The sequence below is a fragment of the Coffea eugenioides genome, chromosome 6 (genome assembly GCF_003713205.1).
Source record: "Coffea eugenioides isolate CCC68of chromosome 6, Ceug_1.0, whole genome shotgun sequence".
Classification (NCBI taxonomy): Eukaryota; Viridiplantae; Streptophyta; class Magnoliopsida; order Gentianales; family Rubiaceae; genus Coffea; species Coffea eugenioides.
Genome location: NC_040040.1, coordinates 55,664,486 through 55,682,890, shown reverse-complemented (window position 1 = coordinate 55,682,890; position 18,405 = coordinate 55,664,486). Strand labels below are relative to the sequence as shown.

Sequence of the window (18,405 nt, the reverse complement as noted above, 5' to 3'; positions counted from 1 at the left end):
TTGCCCTCAAGCATTTCGAAGCTCAGAAGCACAATCAAGATAGCAACGGTTTCTTAGTCATCTATACTAACACAAACATCCCACATTCCCGACAATATCGCCAAAATCAGAACATACCAGACAGGTGGTTATCCGAAGAATATGAACAGTAATACATGTCACCTTCAAGAAAATGTATAAATACTGGGAATGCTCAAATCAACATCACGGAATGGAATTACCATAGGCTTACACATTTATCACATCTCTACCACTGAAAAGTGAACTCAATACAAAAATCAAAGGGACTTTAATAGGGTTGTAATGGGGCTTAAGTAAAAGGTGGGATAAGAAGGTAAAGATAGGGTGTAATGTGTCAAGAGAATGTCCGATATCCACTACATAACCACAATGCTTCACCGGAGAAATTCCACAAGCAAGGCATTTCCATTTGTTATACCTACTGCGCAAGTGTCGGAACTCTCTTTATATTTTCTATCTCTCTTTTTTTTTTTTGGGATGGGCATCTTGCAAGGCGTGGGCACGCCCTGTAAGCCAGAGTCTTCTGCTCACCAGTCTATCGACAATTTCCCCCTTTTTTCTCTTTTTTTTTCGATCTCATATGCACAGAACTAACACCATACAGCTTGTATTCTAACAACACTTGCGACCCTAGATTTATTTGTCTTGCACAAACAATAAAATTCAGACATCTCTTAATGACACAAGGTTAAACAAGTGAGTCTAAAAAGGTCCTGGGTTATCAAACACGGCTAACAAACAAAGGAGAAGGATAAAAGCTCAAATTGGTTCACTATTGGGAGACAAGACGAAGGCATGATTTGTAGAGAGCTAAAGAGAGTTAAATCCTAAATGCTCTTATCATTTCAAATGCATCCAGTTTAACAAAATGTGGCCTCGACATGCATAAAATAGCAAGTTCTAGAATGCTAATACCATGTGTGATATCCACTCAACAATACAAACGAAGCAAACAAGAATAATGTGCTCGTGCATGGCTCAAAAGCTCCCAAAAGTTTCAAGAATGGGTCAAGTCCTGCATATTCAACATTCAATGATGCATTGCCAAGGACATTGTATATCTAGCATATATGACCACATACACGTGCACCTCGATTGTATAATCCATCATAGCAAAATGCTCTAGCAAAAAGTGAACTAACTATACATTTTTTTCTTTTTGTTTTTCATTCATTTTTTTTTTGTTTTCTATTTGTTTCATTTTTCCTCTTTTTTTTTATTTTAGTAAAAAGAAATAATAGAAACCGTCCAAGCAAAAGAAATAATAGAAATCACCCCCCACACCTAAAACCTACATTGTCCTCAATGTGGTAAAGACAAATAAAGTGCGAAGATAAAGGGGGCAAAACTTCCCTGACTACCGAGAGGATGCAGCGAGACTAAGGCGGAGGAGGATGAGGCGATTGGAATCCAATATGAGCAAAGAAAGCTGCCTGATGAGAGAGATAGCGACGGTGGTGCGGGCAGCGCCATGCGATGGGTGGCGCGAGGAGGATAGAGAGAGTTGCGAGCGGTGGTGGTACGAGGTGGAGAGCGGCGGCAGACAGGGGCAGCGAAACCTTGGGAAACTAAGACAAAAGAAATTGAAAAGAGATTAGAAAAGACCAGACAAGACAAGAAAAGAAAAAGAAAAAAGTAGAAAAGTAAGGTTAGACAGGGTCCTGATCACATTTGACTTTCGTTGTCGCCAAGGTTGGAAGGCGTGGGCACGCCTTGGAGGCTATAGTCTTCTGACCATCGCGTTCCAATAATGTCCAAAAGAGATTCTTTCAAGGCGTGGGCACGCCTTGGAACTGATAGTCCCCAATTTGCACAGCGCTCCTGGCGTACCCCTGTAAGGCATGGGCACACCTTGTGACGTGCGCGGGGTATACATATATAATTAAGCCCATCCCAATCAAGTTTTACATTTATAAATTCCTAAATATCCCACACACGATTTATCGCAAGTATACGAATCGTGAACGAGTATAGGGTATTAAGGGTCGATCCCACAGGGAAAATTGCAATTACCGATGTTTTTCGAATTCCTTTATTATCTAGACTACCATAAATATAAAAGTAATGAAAATTAACACTAGAAAGCTCTTAGAGATATGGAATTCCTTACTACTCTTGCAAATGAGATTACCGGTTAAGTGAATGCTATTATCTTGACTAGTTATGGCGTAATTTCCTAATGTATGTGAAACTTACTCTCGTAGTGAATCAACTATACTAATAGCTAAACCATACCTACTCTCGTGGTTATGAAATTAACTACAAGCTCATTTCTTCTATGAAATTACATGAAACAAGTCACTAAATCCACAAAGGTGCACCTCTACTCTCGTGAGTGTACTCCCTAGGTTTATCACTTCCTTGAACTAGTGTTAAATTCCAATTCTAATTGCAAATTTAGCACCTTTGGATAATCACAACTAATGGCCGGTTAATCATGATTAGAAAAGCAAAAGTGATAAATAACTTGCTCAAAATAATATCATCAAATAACCAAGTAAATATCACTAACAAGATATAGCAAATTCAACCATAACTCTAGGCATAAACTTTAACTAAACATAAAAGAAAGATCCATACTTGTATTATAACTAAACATAAGAAGCAATACAAGAAATAAAGTGATAGGAGAAATGTCACCTATGTCACTTGAACTCCATGCTCTCCATCTTCATTCTCAACTTCATCTAAGTTTAGTAACAAATACAAGATGGATAAACTACTCTACCTATACTATACTAATGAACTAAGGAAATTCTAGTGAAAACTACATTTCTGGTGAGTTTCTCTAGCCTTCTCCCAAGTTATAAAAATGGTTCTCCAAGGCTGCTACTTATAGAAGAATTCAAGAGCCAAATGAGTTGCTTTTAGTTGTCATTTTTTACTCTTGAAATTCTTTTGAGTTGTATTTCCAACTTTTCAGCCTCTTCTTGATTAGATACAGCCGGAATTTCTGACTGGAATTGAGTTGAAAATGTTGTGTGAATGCAGGACAAGTTGATCAGTAATTTGCAGCATTCAGAAGCGAATACGCGACTAGAAATCGCGTATTGAACAGTCGCGTTTTGAGTTCTGCATGCTTCAGATGCCATTTCTGCAATAATAAAGGACGAACTAGCTCTTGTGCATAACATAAAAGTTATTGCCCTTTGAGTCTCAAGAATCATCCAATTTGGAGCTCTCTAGACCGAGATATGACCAAAATACCAAAGCCTGGTCAGAACTCTCTTTTCAACTTTGGACAGTTGAGTTAAATTTCGGTATTTCAACTTTTGGCCTATGAAAACGGCTGAATTGGACTTTGATATCTTCATACCAAATGTAGATACATCTCTTAGCTTCAAAATGGTATAAAGATCATTTCAATCCAATGTATGTAACATAAGATATAGCCAAAATACCAACATATGCCAAAGCTAACTTTTGTTTGATTCTTTTGTCCACAAATTGCATTTCTCCTTTTACACTTCATATTTTATTTTCATCACTTTAAATCATCATCAATCATCCAAATATCTTCTCAATGGTCTCCATTTGATGATTGAATCATTAAACCTGTAAAATATCAAATTTTTACCATAAAAATCCATTGAAATGTAATTTTCACACTTTAACCACAAAATGCATATTTTCACTAGAATCTTAGTTAATTATTTATAAAACTAAATAAAACACCCCAAAACTAATTAGTAAAGCACACTAAAAATACGTAAAATATACTCTTATCAAATACCCCCACACTTGAACAATTGCTTATCCTCAAGTCATAAGAAATACAAACTAACAATGATTCAATTTTTGAAATAAACATATGTGCACCATTCCACTTCATTTTCTCAAAAACAAGGTAAACAATCATTATGCAATTATTCAATTAAGCTCAAGTACTCATAATATCAAGTAAAGGAGAGCCAATTATACCGTCATTATAACAAATTCAAATCAATTTTTGATCCTTACTCAATCTTACAAGTAAGTAACTCATATGGTCAATAAAATGCTTCCTAAACTCATGATAATCTTTTTATTCTATTTAAAAAGATATTTATTCATATAACATAGCTAAATATTACTTAAGACGTGAGAATGCCTTTTGACGCGAGGATCGACATTTTAGATGAAGATCACCAGTTATTCAACACTTCACATACTCAAATTGTTTTGCATACTCTTAATTCAAGTACCGTTTTACGTGAAAGTCGACATTTTTAGATGAAAACACCCGGTTACTAAGTACAAGATCATTGGAGTAGAACAAATCTTATTTTCTTTTTTCTTCTTTTTTCATTTTTTCTTTTTTTCTTTCCACTTTTTTTTCTTTCTTTTTTTTTAACAACAAAGATAATAATAATTTCCTCAAAAGAATAATCATGAGAAGAGTATTGCACTTATTGACCATATTTATCACTTAACTTATAAAATCAAATAAAGAGAAGAAATTTCATTAAATATGCAAAAAATAGACATAATTTTCTCCATTTTACAAGATATACTTTCCTATAAATATGCACAAATTATAATCACATAATAGTTATTTCCAAATTAAATGAGTATAGAAGTTTCCAAATCACATATATTTATCCCAAATGTAGAAGGAATTTAAACTACTAATGGTATAAAACTTGTTACCCCTTTGGATAAAATTGAAAATTTTTGAAAATTTTTGGGGCAAATTTGCAAATTTGGACAAGATTTTGAAAAATTTTTGAATTTTAACACAAGTCCAATATTTGCAACTAATAAGTCAATCACATACAATGTATATAATCTAAATTTTTCCCCCCACACTTAACATGCACATTGTCCTCAATGTGTAAAAAGGGAAATCAAGATAAAGAAAGTGATAAGCCCCTATTGTTGTGATTGAACGTGAAGCTTCAAGATCCGTTGTCCATCTGTCTCCCATGTTTCATGAATTCCATTTGATAACTATTAGTAATATTAACCTAAAGATGGAAAATTGAAAAACAAAAGTGATAATAAAGGTTTAATAAACAAAATGGTGATCTGTAACTTCAAACCTTTGTTTTGGTGATGTACCTATATAAAATATATAATAAACTACTCAAGGTACAAGAAAATATATGAGTAAAAGAAGAAAAAGAGAATCAAGGAACCTGCATTTTTCTTAAAAAAAAATGTGCTCAGAAAACGCGACTCATCAAAACGCGTCATCAAGCCGCGTTTTGTGAAGTCGCGTTTCTTCACAAATATTGCAAGATTGAAAACTCGACTATGCTTCAAAACGTGACTTCATGTCGCGTTTCTAAAGGCTCGTTTTCGGTTTCTGATCAAGCTGGAAAACGCGACTTGGTAGAAAACGCGACTTCCTGTCGCGTTTTGAAGGCGCGTTTTCTTTAGTATAAGTGCAGCATTGAAAACGCGCCTTTGGGAAACGCGACTCCAAGGCGCGTTTTTCAAGCCAGGTGCGTTTTCTTCTGCGAATTTTTTTGCAGAAATTCGACTTTAAAAAATTACAAATGGTACCCCAATTTCACAAAATGTATCATGGATCATTTGTTTGCTAAAATACTCAATGCATGTACATGTAAAATGATCAAAACATGCATTTTAACCCCTTCTAACGAATCAAAAATAATAATTACTCAAATCGAGGGGTTGAGTTCCTTGATCAAATTTCATCTTTTTCACCTCATTTGGTCACTTTTGCTTTCATTTCCAATACCTACAAATGAAAAATAACAAAACAACTCAAACAAGTAATTTAAACATAAAATCACACCAAAATAATACAATCTTCAACAAACATTGGGTTGCCTCCCAACAAGCGCTTTTTTTATAGTCATTAGCTTGACTATTGGCCTCACTTTTTAAGGAGGTTTTGTTAATGAATAATCTACCATTTTAGGTCGTGGTGGATCATTAAAAGGTGGTTTAATAGCAAAAGCCACATATTCTAATGATGTGAAAGATGGAAGTGGCTCACCTATCTCAAGTGTTTCATAAATATTACCTTGAATTTGTATCACTTGAGAACTCACCGAAGGGACATCCGCATGGCTTTCTTGGGGAATAATACATTTAAAACCTATACTCTCAAAACATTCCTCAAGAGGGGTGAAAAATGAGTCATTAAGGCTCACCTCTTGAGGTTCAAGGTTAGTTTCAAATGTACTATCATGTGAAATGGACATTTTCTCATTGAAACACATATTAGATTCATTATTTTCATCAAAATGCAATCCACTTCCACATACAACATCCTCACCATTCATGCTAGGGTCATTTTGTATATGATTAGAAGAAATAACTTCACACAATGCATGTAATTGGGCTTGTATTCTACCAAAGTGAGAAGTTAATTCATCAAACATTTCCTCAATCCTAGCAAAACGATCGGAGGTCGCATTAGCTAGCTTTTTTATAGTCAAATCAAATTGATTAGAACATTTTTCTATGGCAAGCTTCCAAGATGCATTAGAATCATTAGCTAATGGTTCACTTTCTAGTTCACAAGATAAAGATGCATTAGCTAATCTTTCTATTGCCAATTCCCAAGATGGTTTTGCTTCATATTGGACACATTTGGGTGGATAATCATAAAAACATGGAAAATCACTATAAGTACATTGATTATTCCAACCATAAGCAGAAGAATTATCCCAATTAGCACCATATTGATCAAAACAAAGATTGTAATGCTCTAATTCATCATAATAATCCACATTTTGTGCTTGCATACATATATGAGTAGCATGATAACCTCCACACAAGTCACAAATCATATGATTAGAATTAAAAATATTAGCATTCATCTTTTTCTCAATTTCATGCATAATGGTATCCATGTGAGCTTGTAACATTATAACATCAAATTTAACCTTTAAACACTTCAAACCATCTTCAAAAGACATACTTTCGGTAATTTCTTGGTTACCTCTATTGAAGGAGTTTTGCACTTGGTAACCATCCATTGCCGATCTTTCACTTCTCATGCATTGTCTCCCCATATTTTCTGCTCTCCTTGATCCCCTAAACATGTCTTTAAAATAATTCAAAAACAAGTTTAGTCAAAAAGAATATATAACTCTAACATAAAAATACAAAAAATACAAAAATTCACAAAGACACTAAAAACAAAAATTGAGACAATAGACACAACAAACACAAGAAAAACAAGTAAAAATGTCTAAATTAATAAAGTTGCTCTTAGCACCGATATTGACAAATCTTCCCCGACAACGGCGCCTAAAACTTGACATGCGCGGGTATACATATATAATTAAGTTCATCCCAATCAAGTTTTACATTTATAAATTCCTAAATACCCCACACGCGATTTATCGCAGGTATACGAATCATGAGCGAGTATAGGGTATTAAGGGTCGATCCCACAGAAAAGATTGCAATTACCGGTGTTTTTCGAATTCCTTTATTATCTAGACTACCATAAATATAAAAGTAATGAAAATTAACACTAGAAAGCTCTTAAAGATATGGAATTCCTCACTACTCTTGCAAATGAGATTACCGATTAAGTGAATGCTATTATCTTGACTAATTATGGCGTAATTTTCTAATGTATGTGAAACTTACTCTCGTAGTGAATCAACTATACTTATAGCTAAACCATACCTACTCTCGTGGTTAAGAAATTAACTACAAGCTCATTTCTTCTATGAAATTACATGACACAAGTCACTAAAGCCACAAAGGTGCACCTCTACTCTCATAAGTGTACTCCCTAGGTTTATCACTTCCTTGAACTAGTGTTAAATTCCAATTCTCATTACAAATTTAGCACCTTTAGGTAATCACAACTAATGGCCTGTTAATCATGATTAGAAAAACAAAAGTGATAAATAACTTGCTCAAAATAATATCATCAAATAACCAAGTAAATATCACTAACAAGATATAGCAAGTTCAACCATAACTCTAGGCATAAACTTTAACTAAACATAAAAGAAAGATCCATACTTGTATTATAACTAAACATAAGAAGCAATACAAGAAATAAAGTGATAGGAGAAATGTCACCTATGTCACTTGAACTCCATGCTCTCCATCTTCATTCTCAACTTCATCTAAGTTTAGCAACAAATAAAAGATGGATAAACTACTGTACCTATACTATACTAATGAACTAAGGAAACTCTAGTGAAAACTACATTTCTGGTGAGTTTCTCTAGCCTACTCCCAAGTTATAAAAATGGTTCTCCAAGGCTGCTACTTATAGAAGAATTCAAGAGCCAAATGAGTTGTTTTTAGTTGTCATTTTTTACTCTTGAAACTCTTTTGAGTTGTATTTCCAACTTTCCAGTCTCTTCTTGATCAAATACAACCAGAATTTCTGGCTGGAATTGAGTTGAAAATATTGTGTGAATGCAGGACAAGTTGATCAGTAATTTGCGGCGTTCAGAAGCGAATACGCGACTAGAAATCGCGTATTGAACAGTCGCGTTTTGAGTTCTGCATGCTTCAGATGCCATTTCTACAATAATAAAGGCCGAACTAGCTCTTGTGCATAACATAAAAGTTATAGCCCTTTGAGCCTCAAGAATCATCGAATTTGGAGCTCTCTAGACCGAGATATGACCAAAATACCAAAATCTGGTCAGAGCTCTCTTTTCAACTTTGGATAGCTGAGTTGAATTTTGATATTTCAACTTTTGGACTATGAAAACGGCTGAATTGGATTTTGATATCTTCATACCAAATGTAGATACGTCTCTTAGCTTCAAAATGGTATAAAGATCATTTCAATCCAATGTATGTAGCCCAAGATATAGCCAAAATACCAACAGATGCCAAAGCTAACTTTTCTTTGATTCTTTTGTCCACAAATTGCATTTCTCCTTTTACACTTCATATTTTATTTTCATCACTTTAAATCATCATCAACCATCCAAATATCTTCTCAATGGTCTCCATTTGATGATTGAATCATTAAACTTATAAAATATGAAATTTTTCCCATAAAAATCACTAGAAATGCAATTTTTCACACTTTAACCACAAAATGCATATTTTCACTAGAATCTTAGTTAATTATTTATAAAACTAAATAAAACACACTAAAACTAATTAATAAAGCACACTAAAAATACGTAAAATATACTCTTATCACCTTGAAAATCTCAGTCTTCTGTTGATCTCCACCAAAAACACTTATAATAGAAAAATAGAACTGAGAAATTGCAAAGTAACAAAAATCGACAACAACTAATACTGTAGTTCTTGGGTTGCCTCCCAAGCAGCGCTTCTCTTTAATGTTTTTGGCTAGATATTAAACACCACTCTTCAGTCTGGATGTAATTCAATTTTTCTTTTAATTGGTGGCCCTCCTCCGGGATCCAAATAGCCATTGAGTGCAACCTTTTTCCTTAATTTTTTACCCATTTTCACCTCATGAATTGCTTTCATTCCATGATACTTGTTCACAGCAACTTTTAATTTACTTCTACAAGCAAAGTCATAAAATTCTTGCACCATCACATCTCCACCACTGAAAAGTGAACTCAATACAAAGATGAAAGGGACTTTAATAGGGTTGTAATGGGGCTTAGGTAAAAGGTGAGATAAGAAGGTAAAGACAGGGTGTAATGTGTCAAGAGAATGTCCGATATCCACTACATAACCACAATGCTTCACCGGAGAAATTCCACAAGCAAGGCATTTCCATTTGTTATACCTACTGCGCAAGTGTCGGAACTCTCTTTATATTTTCTATCTCTCTCTTTTTTTTTTCGGGAAGGGCGTCTTGCAACGCGTGGGCACGCCCTGTAAGCCAGAGTTTTCTGCTCACCAGTCTATCGACAATTTCCCCCTTTTTTCTCTTTTTTTTTTCTTTCTTTTTTTTCGATCTCAGATACACAGAACCTGCACCATACATTTTGTATTCTAACAACACTTACGACCCTAGATTTATTTGCCTTGCACAAACAATAAAATTCAAACATCTCTTAACGACACAAGGCTAAACAAGTAAGTCAAAAAAGGTTTTGAGTTATCAAACACGGCTAACAAACAAAGGAGAAGGATAAAAGATCAAATTGGTTCACTATTGGGAGACAAGACGAAGGCATGTGATAGGGATATAATTATACAGTTTATTTGTGATTATTTGGTCTTAATTTTGGCAGTTTATTATGCAAAGTATTGGATTTCTGCCCAGATTTGGTATTTGTGTTATTTGCAGGCGAAGTGGTGTTAAAAGTGATAAAAAGAGACAAATTCCAGAAGATTAGACATTATAAGGCGTGCCCACGCCAGACAAGGTAGAGTTGCGTGAAAAAGACGGACCGCGGGCCCTATCCCTTGGACTACCACCTTTCTTTGGAAACAAATTCTGAACTTACGTGGGATTAGGAAGCCTTTTGAAGGAAGACTTTTGGTAGCAACACTATAAATAAAAAGACAGCAATAGACTAGGGCATCTTCGGTCTTGGACTTGTCTCTTTGTTTTTTTTCTTTTTCCTTTTGAACGCAAGTAGTGAGTGGTGGCCGATACTTTTTACTACTTCCTCAATCTACAAAAACTCCATGAAAACTCTGAATTGCTTCATGATTATGTGGCAAGACTAGTTCTTTTATCTAGTTGAGGAATAAATCAAGGATCGGGGCACCATAACTGTGAGATCGTTTTAATTGTTTATTTTTAATTTATATGTTCATGGGTATTTGATTATTCTCTATTTTTCCCTGAGTTATTATTGTTTAGATTTATTGGATAATTAGGCCTGTTATTCGAGTGTCTAAATAATTGATAGCCAATTAGGATGTTGGCGCGTCGCCTTTAAGCATCTTGATTAGTGGCAAACGAGACAATTTCACTGCCTCGCAAGTGGTCTAATTTGGATCATGGGGATAATTAATCTAGCCTAAATAAATCCGCATGTGTGTTTGTCATCTAGAATTGGGTCTTTCTAATGTCTAATGCTGTGGCTACATTAAATCCTGTGAGCGTTTCTGGGGTTGTCTAGTCACAAGAGTGTAGTTTATGAGCGTCTCTTGACTACCATAAAAGTAAGGAAAGATTGGTGGTTGGGCGCGTCGCTTGACCACTATAACCAGTTTATTCGTGAGTATATGAATTGTCCCTTATATCTGTGATTAGTTGTGTGCTTCGGTGCCAAGATTAATTCCTTGACTAGGTTGTTTTAATTAATTGTTATTTGTGTAATTTGGTTCCCGCTATCTTACTCAACTTTGAATTTCAGTTTTTACTCCTTTTTAATTAGTTGGTACTATTGCTAAAATTCCCTCCCCATTTTCCTGTGTGATAAATCTACCGGTTCCCTGAGGAGACGACCCTACTCACCACTATACTCATTCAGTTTTGGTAGTAGGTCTAATATAAATTTTATTTTTGGTGGTTTGACACCCACCAGCATGTTTTGTAGAGAGGTAAAGAGGGTTAAATCCTAAATGCCCTTATCATTTCAAATGCATCCAGTTCAACAAAATGTGGTTTCAACATGCATAAAATAGCAAGTTCTAGAATGCTAATACCATGTGTGATACCCACTCAACAATACAAATTAAACAAACAAGAATAATGTACTCGTGCATGGCTCAAAAGCTCCTAAACGTTTCGAGAATGGATCAAGTCCAGCATATTTAACATTCAACGATATTGTCAAGGACAACCAAAATGCATAGCTAGCATATACGACCACATACACGTGTACCTTAATTGTATAATCCATCATAGCAAAATGCTCTAGCAAAAAGTGAACTAACTACACATTTTTTTCTTTTTGTTTTCATTCATTTTTTTTTCTGTTTGTTTCATTTTTCCACTTTTATTTTGATCTTTTTTTTGTTTTGTTTTTTTTTTTAGCAAAAAGAAATAATAGAAACCATCCAAGCAAAAGAAATAATAGAAATCACCCCTCTACACCTAAAACCTACATTGTCCTCAATGTAGCAAAGACAAATAAAGTACGAAGATAAAGGGGGCGAAACTTCCCTGACTACCGAGAGGATGCAGCGAGACTAAGGCGGAGGAGGATGGGACGGTTGGAATCCAATATGAGCAAAGAAAGCTAACTGGTGAGAGAGATAACGACGGTGGTGCGGGTTGCGGCGTGCGATGGGTGGCGCGAGGAGGATAGAGAGAGTTGCGAGCAGTGGTGGTATGAGGTGGAGAGCGGCAGCGGATAGGGGGGTGAAACCTTGGGAATCTAAGACAAAAGAAATTGAAAAGAGACTAGAAAAGACCAGACAAGACAAGATAAGAAAAAGAGAAAAGTAGGGTTAGACGGGGTCCTGAACACATTTGATTTTTGTTGTCACCAAGATTGGAAGGCGTGGGCGCGCCTTGGAGGCTATAGTTTTCTGACCATCGCATCCCAATAATGTCCAAAAGAGATTCTTTCAAGGCGTGGGCACGCCTTGGAACTGATAGTCCCCAATTTGTACAGCGCTCCTGGCGTACCCCTGTAAGGCATGGGCACGCCTTGGAAATCTCAGTCTTCTGTTGATCACCACCAAAAACACTTATAATTGAAAAATATAACTGCTGTCGCGCCCCATTTAGTTTAAAAAGGGTTTTCAATGGAAAAATAGAAGGAAGATGTTTATAAAAAATGTGATTTTATTTAAAAATAAGTGAAAAGGACCTAAAATGGGACTTTAAAGAATGCGACAATTTGGGTCCAAATATTTAGTTTAAAAAGGGTTTTCAAGAAAAAGGGAAGTCGCCACTTGGTATTGAATTTGGGTGTATCAAGTCACCCCAAAAAGATTTTTGACAAAAATAAAATAAAATAAAACCCTTTTTGACAACTCCAGGTCTTTGAAAAAAACAAGAGAAAATGGGTTCGGGAGTCACGGTTGAAGAAAGGGAAGGCAAAGGTTCGATTAACTCAAAGCTAAGGCACCCTTTCAACCTAGTCTAAGCTAGTTGTGAGGTTTAGTTAAAATTTTCCTAATCTAACCCTTAATTTTATCATGTTTGGATGTTTCCTACATGGATGCAAATAAAAAATATCGAAAGGGACAAAATGTTCATTCAAGGGTTTAATTGAATCAATCGCATTGATTGCGAAGATCAAAATAATTCATTGAATGTGTCACGAGTATGTGAATAATGAAATTAAAAGAAAAGAAAAGAAATTAAATTATATGCATAGATATAAGTGATCAAAGAAAAAGGGAATGCAACATAAAGGGTACGGGAGGCAAAAACTCGTGACAATAATTTCCTTATACAGGGATTAATGGAATATTTAAGCTAAAAAGTTATAATCTCTCATTTCCCATGTTTGAAAAATAATTCTCCTAATATGCACAAGCAAATGAGCTAACTTATTATACAATGTCCTAAATGAAATGCAATTCTAAATGACATGATTAACACATATAGAGGATAGGGGATAATATAATAGAAAATATCATGCAAACGGGAAAAGATCCTAAAAATGAAAATATGCGTGAAAATCTAATGAATATCACACAAAAATGAGTCTAACACACGAACGATCTAAGGGTCTAGCGTTGGACTAGTCCATTTCTAAAAATCCTTACTAGCGTTGGACTAGCAAGTAAGTGGAAGGAAAAGCCACAACTAGTGTTGGACTAGTGTGGTGACGTCATGCATTAACAATTCATAGTAAAACAAATAAGGCATAAATAAAAACAAATAAACATGTAAGAGCACGTAGCACATAACACATAAGCATAATATTTAAATGCAAAAATCCTAAGGAAAGCGGGTAAAACATATAACACATAAGCCACATAAGCACACAACCTACCTATTACATCGGGGAGTCTAACTACAATCTAAAACGGGAAAATAAAGAAAATCCTATCTACCCTATCTATTACAACAGGGGACCTAACTACAATCTAAAAAAGGAAAAATATAATAAAAACAAATCTAATTATGCTATCTATTACATTTATGAGGTAGTTAAATGCCTCTCGAATAATTATAAGAATTAACTAAACAAATATAAGAAAATTCGAATGAACATTTAAATCAAATAAACAAAACATATGAAAATATATAAACACATAGGAACACATAGGAGCACACAAGAGTATGTAATTGACATTGAAATAATAATAATGGGGTACCTCCCTTTTGAAGTGGTGACTAAACGGAGTCAAATTGCCCTATTTATACTCAAAATGAACAAAAGAATCATGGCACCAATTTAATTGAAAAAGTAATAATAATAATGAAAATTCACCTTAATATGTCAAACGTAAATAAATTTAAAAATATCTAAAAATTACAAGTTAAACATACTCAAAAGTAACATAATTAGCTATTAAAGAAAAGAAGCAATCATAATAAAGAGAGTCAAAATTCATCAGGGACTGGATTGCAAAAATTGAAAAACTTTTGAGGACATAAATTATATTTTTCCAAAGTTTAGGGGTCAAAATTAAATAAAAGATAAAATTTAAGGACCAAAGTACAATTAATTTAAGGACCTAAGTGAAACAAATTTAAAATGTTCTGGGCCGAAGTGAAACTACTACAAAGATCAAGATCAGGAGCTAAAGTGCAAATTTCGGTTTCTGATTTGGGAGAAAAAGGCCATCGGGCCATCATTTTTATTTATTTGGGGCGGATGCTACCTAAGCCCAGCCGAAACCCAAAAGAAACGAGCAGGCCAGCCCGTCTTTTTATCCCTCAAGCCCAACGGAAACCCAAAAGAAATAAACCAAAACCCATTTTCAAAACCCAACCAAAACTAACTCTTGGCCCAACCGAAATAAAACATTAGCCCAAATCATTTTTTTTCCTTCTTTTCTTCCTTTCTTTTCTTCTTCTTCTTTTTTTTCTTCTTCTTCCATCGAGAAGGTGAAGCTTCTCCCTGTTGGCGGCCATGGTTGCCTCCGCCACCGGACCGCCGCCGTCACCGGTCGCCGGCGACATCTCCGGTGATGAAAAATTACCAAAATCTAGTCCCCCACTCGATTTTTCGCGTAGATTCCATTTTTGGACTTAGTTTTAACAAAAATTGACCTTAAAGTGGCCAAAAAAAATAAAAAAAACAGACCAGTTTTTATTTTTTCAAATCACCCTATCTTTCCCCAAAAATCATGAAAATTATATTACAACACCCTTACAACTCCTACAGTACAAATATGATTTTATTTTGACAAGAAAATAACATAAAACGGCTAAAATAAAGCAAAACAGCCCCTAAAATTTATTTATTTTTTTGTTGCCTTTTATGCTACAAAAGTGACACAAAACTTAATCAAACAACCTCCCCAAACCATTAACTAGTCATGATTATTCATTTTAGCAACAATACATGTACAAAATTAGCATTTAATCCGATTTTTCATCTTGGTATTTTTTCAAACGGTTAATATGCATGCATAAGAAACATTTCCTTTTCCTCAATCTAGTTCATGCCATTTCCCAAATTTTTAACAATACAACAACAACAATGCAAGGCAGCTAGCAGAAACGAAAGAAAACTAAACAATGAAGCATTGATTTAATATAACAAAAACTAAAACTATACCTCAATAAATATGGAAATCTTTCGGTTAAAGCTTTTTTGATGAAGTTTCCAAGCTTTGACCGATAGCTGCCCTCTTTTTGATATGCTTGACTTGCTAGTAGGTGTGTGTGTGAGATTGAGAGTGGGAAAAAGAGAGAAGAACCGAGAGGGATAGGGAATTTTTCTTCTTCTTCTCTGTTTTCTTTTTTCTGCCCCAGTCCGAGAGAGGGAGAGAATGAATTGTTTCTTTTGTTGTGGCTTGTCTGATGGTTTGTTCAGAGAGCAGAGAACCGAGAGGGACTTGTAGCCAAAGTGGAGCTTGTGTGTTAGTTTTGCTAAAATGATGATTTTCCACCTAATGAAAAGAAAGGTGCATGGGATAAAAATGATGGCTTTTTTCCAAAAAAAGATGCATGGAAATTTTGAGTGCAAAAATGGATCAATAGTGTATTTGGTGAAAAAGAAATAATTAGGATGATTTCTGATTTCTTGATTTTCTTGATTTTTTGTTGTTTTGTTTTGTTTTTGTTTTTTTATTTTTTCTTTTCCTAAAACAAGCCTGCAAAAAATGAGAAAAATGCACATTAAAATGCAAGAAAATAAATAACTCATTAAATAGAAAAATTTTGAGAAAACATTAAAAATTGACAAAAATTTGGTGTCTACAACTGCGGAATTGCAAAGTAACAAAAATCGACAACAACTAATACTGTAGTTCTTGGGTTGCCTCTCAAGCAGCGCTTCTCTTTAACGTCTTTGGCTAGACATTAAACACCACTCTTCAGTCTGGAAATAATTCAATTTTTCTTTTAACTGGTGGCCCTCCTTCGGGATCCAAATAGCCATTGAATGCAACTATTTTCCTTAATTTTTTACCCATTTTCACCTCATGGATTGCTTTCATTCCATGATATTTGTTCGCAGCAACTTTGAATTTACTCCTACAAGCAAATTCAAAAATTTTTTGCACAGAGGGATTAGTAGCATGTATAGCAAACACAGAATGAGAGTTAACAGAATGTTTCATTGTATAAAAAATATTAAAGTGGACTGTTTCTCTATCAAATTCCATCGTAAGAGTACCCTTACTAACATTAATATTAGTCTGGGCAGTACTCAAGAATAGCCTTCCTAATATAACGGGTGATGGATTTGGGGCACTTCTATCATCCATGTAAAGCACATAAAAATCAGCAGGAAAAATTAGTCCATCTACTTGCACTAAAACATCCTCAACTATCCCATCCGGATAAGCAAATGTACGATCAACCAATTGAATTATTATCCCTATTTCTTTTAAAGGTCCTAAATTTCGGGAATCATAGATTGATTTAGACATCACATTAATAGAAGCCCCTAAATCTAGCATGGCATTTTCGATATTAGAATGGCCAATCTTATAGGGGATAGTAAACATATCTGGATCCCCGTATTTGGGTGGGAGTTTTTTTTGGAGTATAGCAGACACATTTGCTCCTACCGTCACTCTCTCATCACCCCTTAGCTTCCTTTTGTTAATCCACAAGTCCTTCAAGAACTTTGTGGACTTGGGTACCTATTTGATCGCGTCCAACAAGGGGATGTTTACTTGTACTTTACGAAACACGTGCAGGATTTCTTTTTCCTTCTCCACCTTCTTTGTCTTTTCCAACCTGCAAGAAAAATGCGATAAGTTAGATTTAATAGGAATTGAAGGAGTGAACGTTACCTTAGGGTCTTCGCGAATGCGCCCTTCTTCTTCAATTTTCTTTTCTATCTCCTCCTTACTTTTGCTTTTCGGATTCGTCAACTTAGGTCCCTCCACTTTTTTGCCACTTCTCAGTGTCATCGCACTTATATTTTTTGAATTTGTCTCGGGTTACGATGGCAATTTTTAAAAAACGTGAGACTCCAAGCGATTAATGGCGGTTGCCATTTGGATCATTCGAATCTCCATATCTTTCATGCCCGATCTAATTTCCTGTTGGAATTAAGCAGTACTCGTGACCAAGAATCTAGTTTCTTGTTGGAGCTGAGTAGTAATCGTGGCCAGTCTCTTGGCAATATCCTCCAAAGAGCCTCCTGAATTGGCAGACGAAGGTTGAGGGTTTGGTTGCCATGGTTGCTAAAATCCTAGTGGACGATTTGAGAATGAATTCTGTGGCCTGTTCCCATAGCTGAAGTTGGGATGATTTCTCCAACCCGGATTGTACATGTTCGAGATGGATTGTACTACCTATGAGGCTCCAGCCATGTTTACTTGTTCAACCCCATCCTCTTGTAAAATAGGGCATGAGTCAGTAGGGTGGCCCACATTCGTGCAAATTCCACAGACCTTTGTTTGATGCACGTTTCCCACAGCTAATTGTCGAACACAAGATGTTAGCTCCGATAGCTGCTATTGAATGGACGATGTCTCTACTTCATTAACCCTACGGGTAGGGTTACTGTCGCGGAAGCCAAACTGTTGGGAATTTTTTACCATAACTTCAATAAGCAGCCATGCTTCCCTCGACATCTTATTTGCCAGTGCTCCCCCACTCGCAGTATCAATAATACTTCTGTCAGATGACTGAAGTCCCTCATAGAAGTATTGGATTAATAGTTGCTCACTAATTTGATGTTGTGGGCATCTAGTGCACAACTTACTAAACCTCTCCCAATAGTCATATAGGGATTCTCCTGGATACTGCTTAATGCTGCATTTCTCTTTTCTCAAACTTGCAGCTCGGGATGCAGGGAAGAATTTTTTCAAAAACTTCTTTTTCAGTTGGACCCATGTTGTGATACTACCTGCAGGAAGGTATTACAACCAATCCTTTGCTGCATTCTTGAGGGAGAAAGGGAAGGCTCTAAGTTTGTTCTGCTCCTCAGTAATTCCTGGAGGTTTCATACTAGAACATACCACATCGAACTCCTGGATGTGTTTGTGGGGTTCCTCACCTGAGAGGCCATGGAACGTAGG

General features: G+C 35.4%; 1 non-coding gene across 1 annotated transcript; it reads left to right on the top strand.

Moving 5' to 3' along the window:
• The first annotated feature begins 18,055 nt into the window (after nt 1–18,055).
• LOC113776569 lies at nt 18,056–18,162 on the top strand. Its single transcript, XR_003469055.1, has one exon. It is a non-coding gene; the product is annotated as a small nucleolar RNA R71 (small nucleolar RNA).
• Nucleotides 18,163–18,405: the final 243 nt, after the last annotated feature.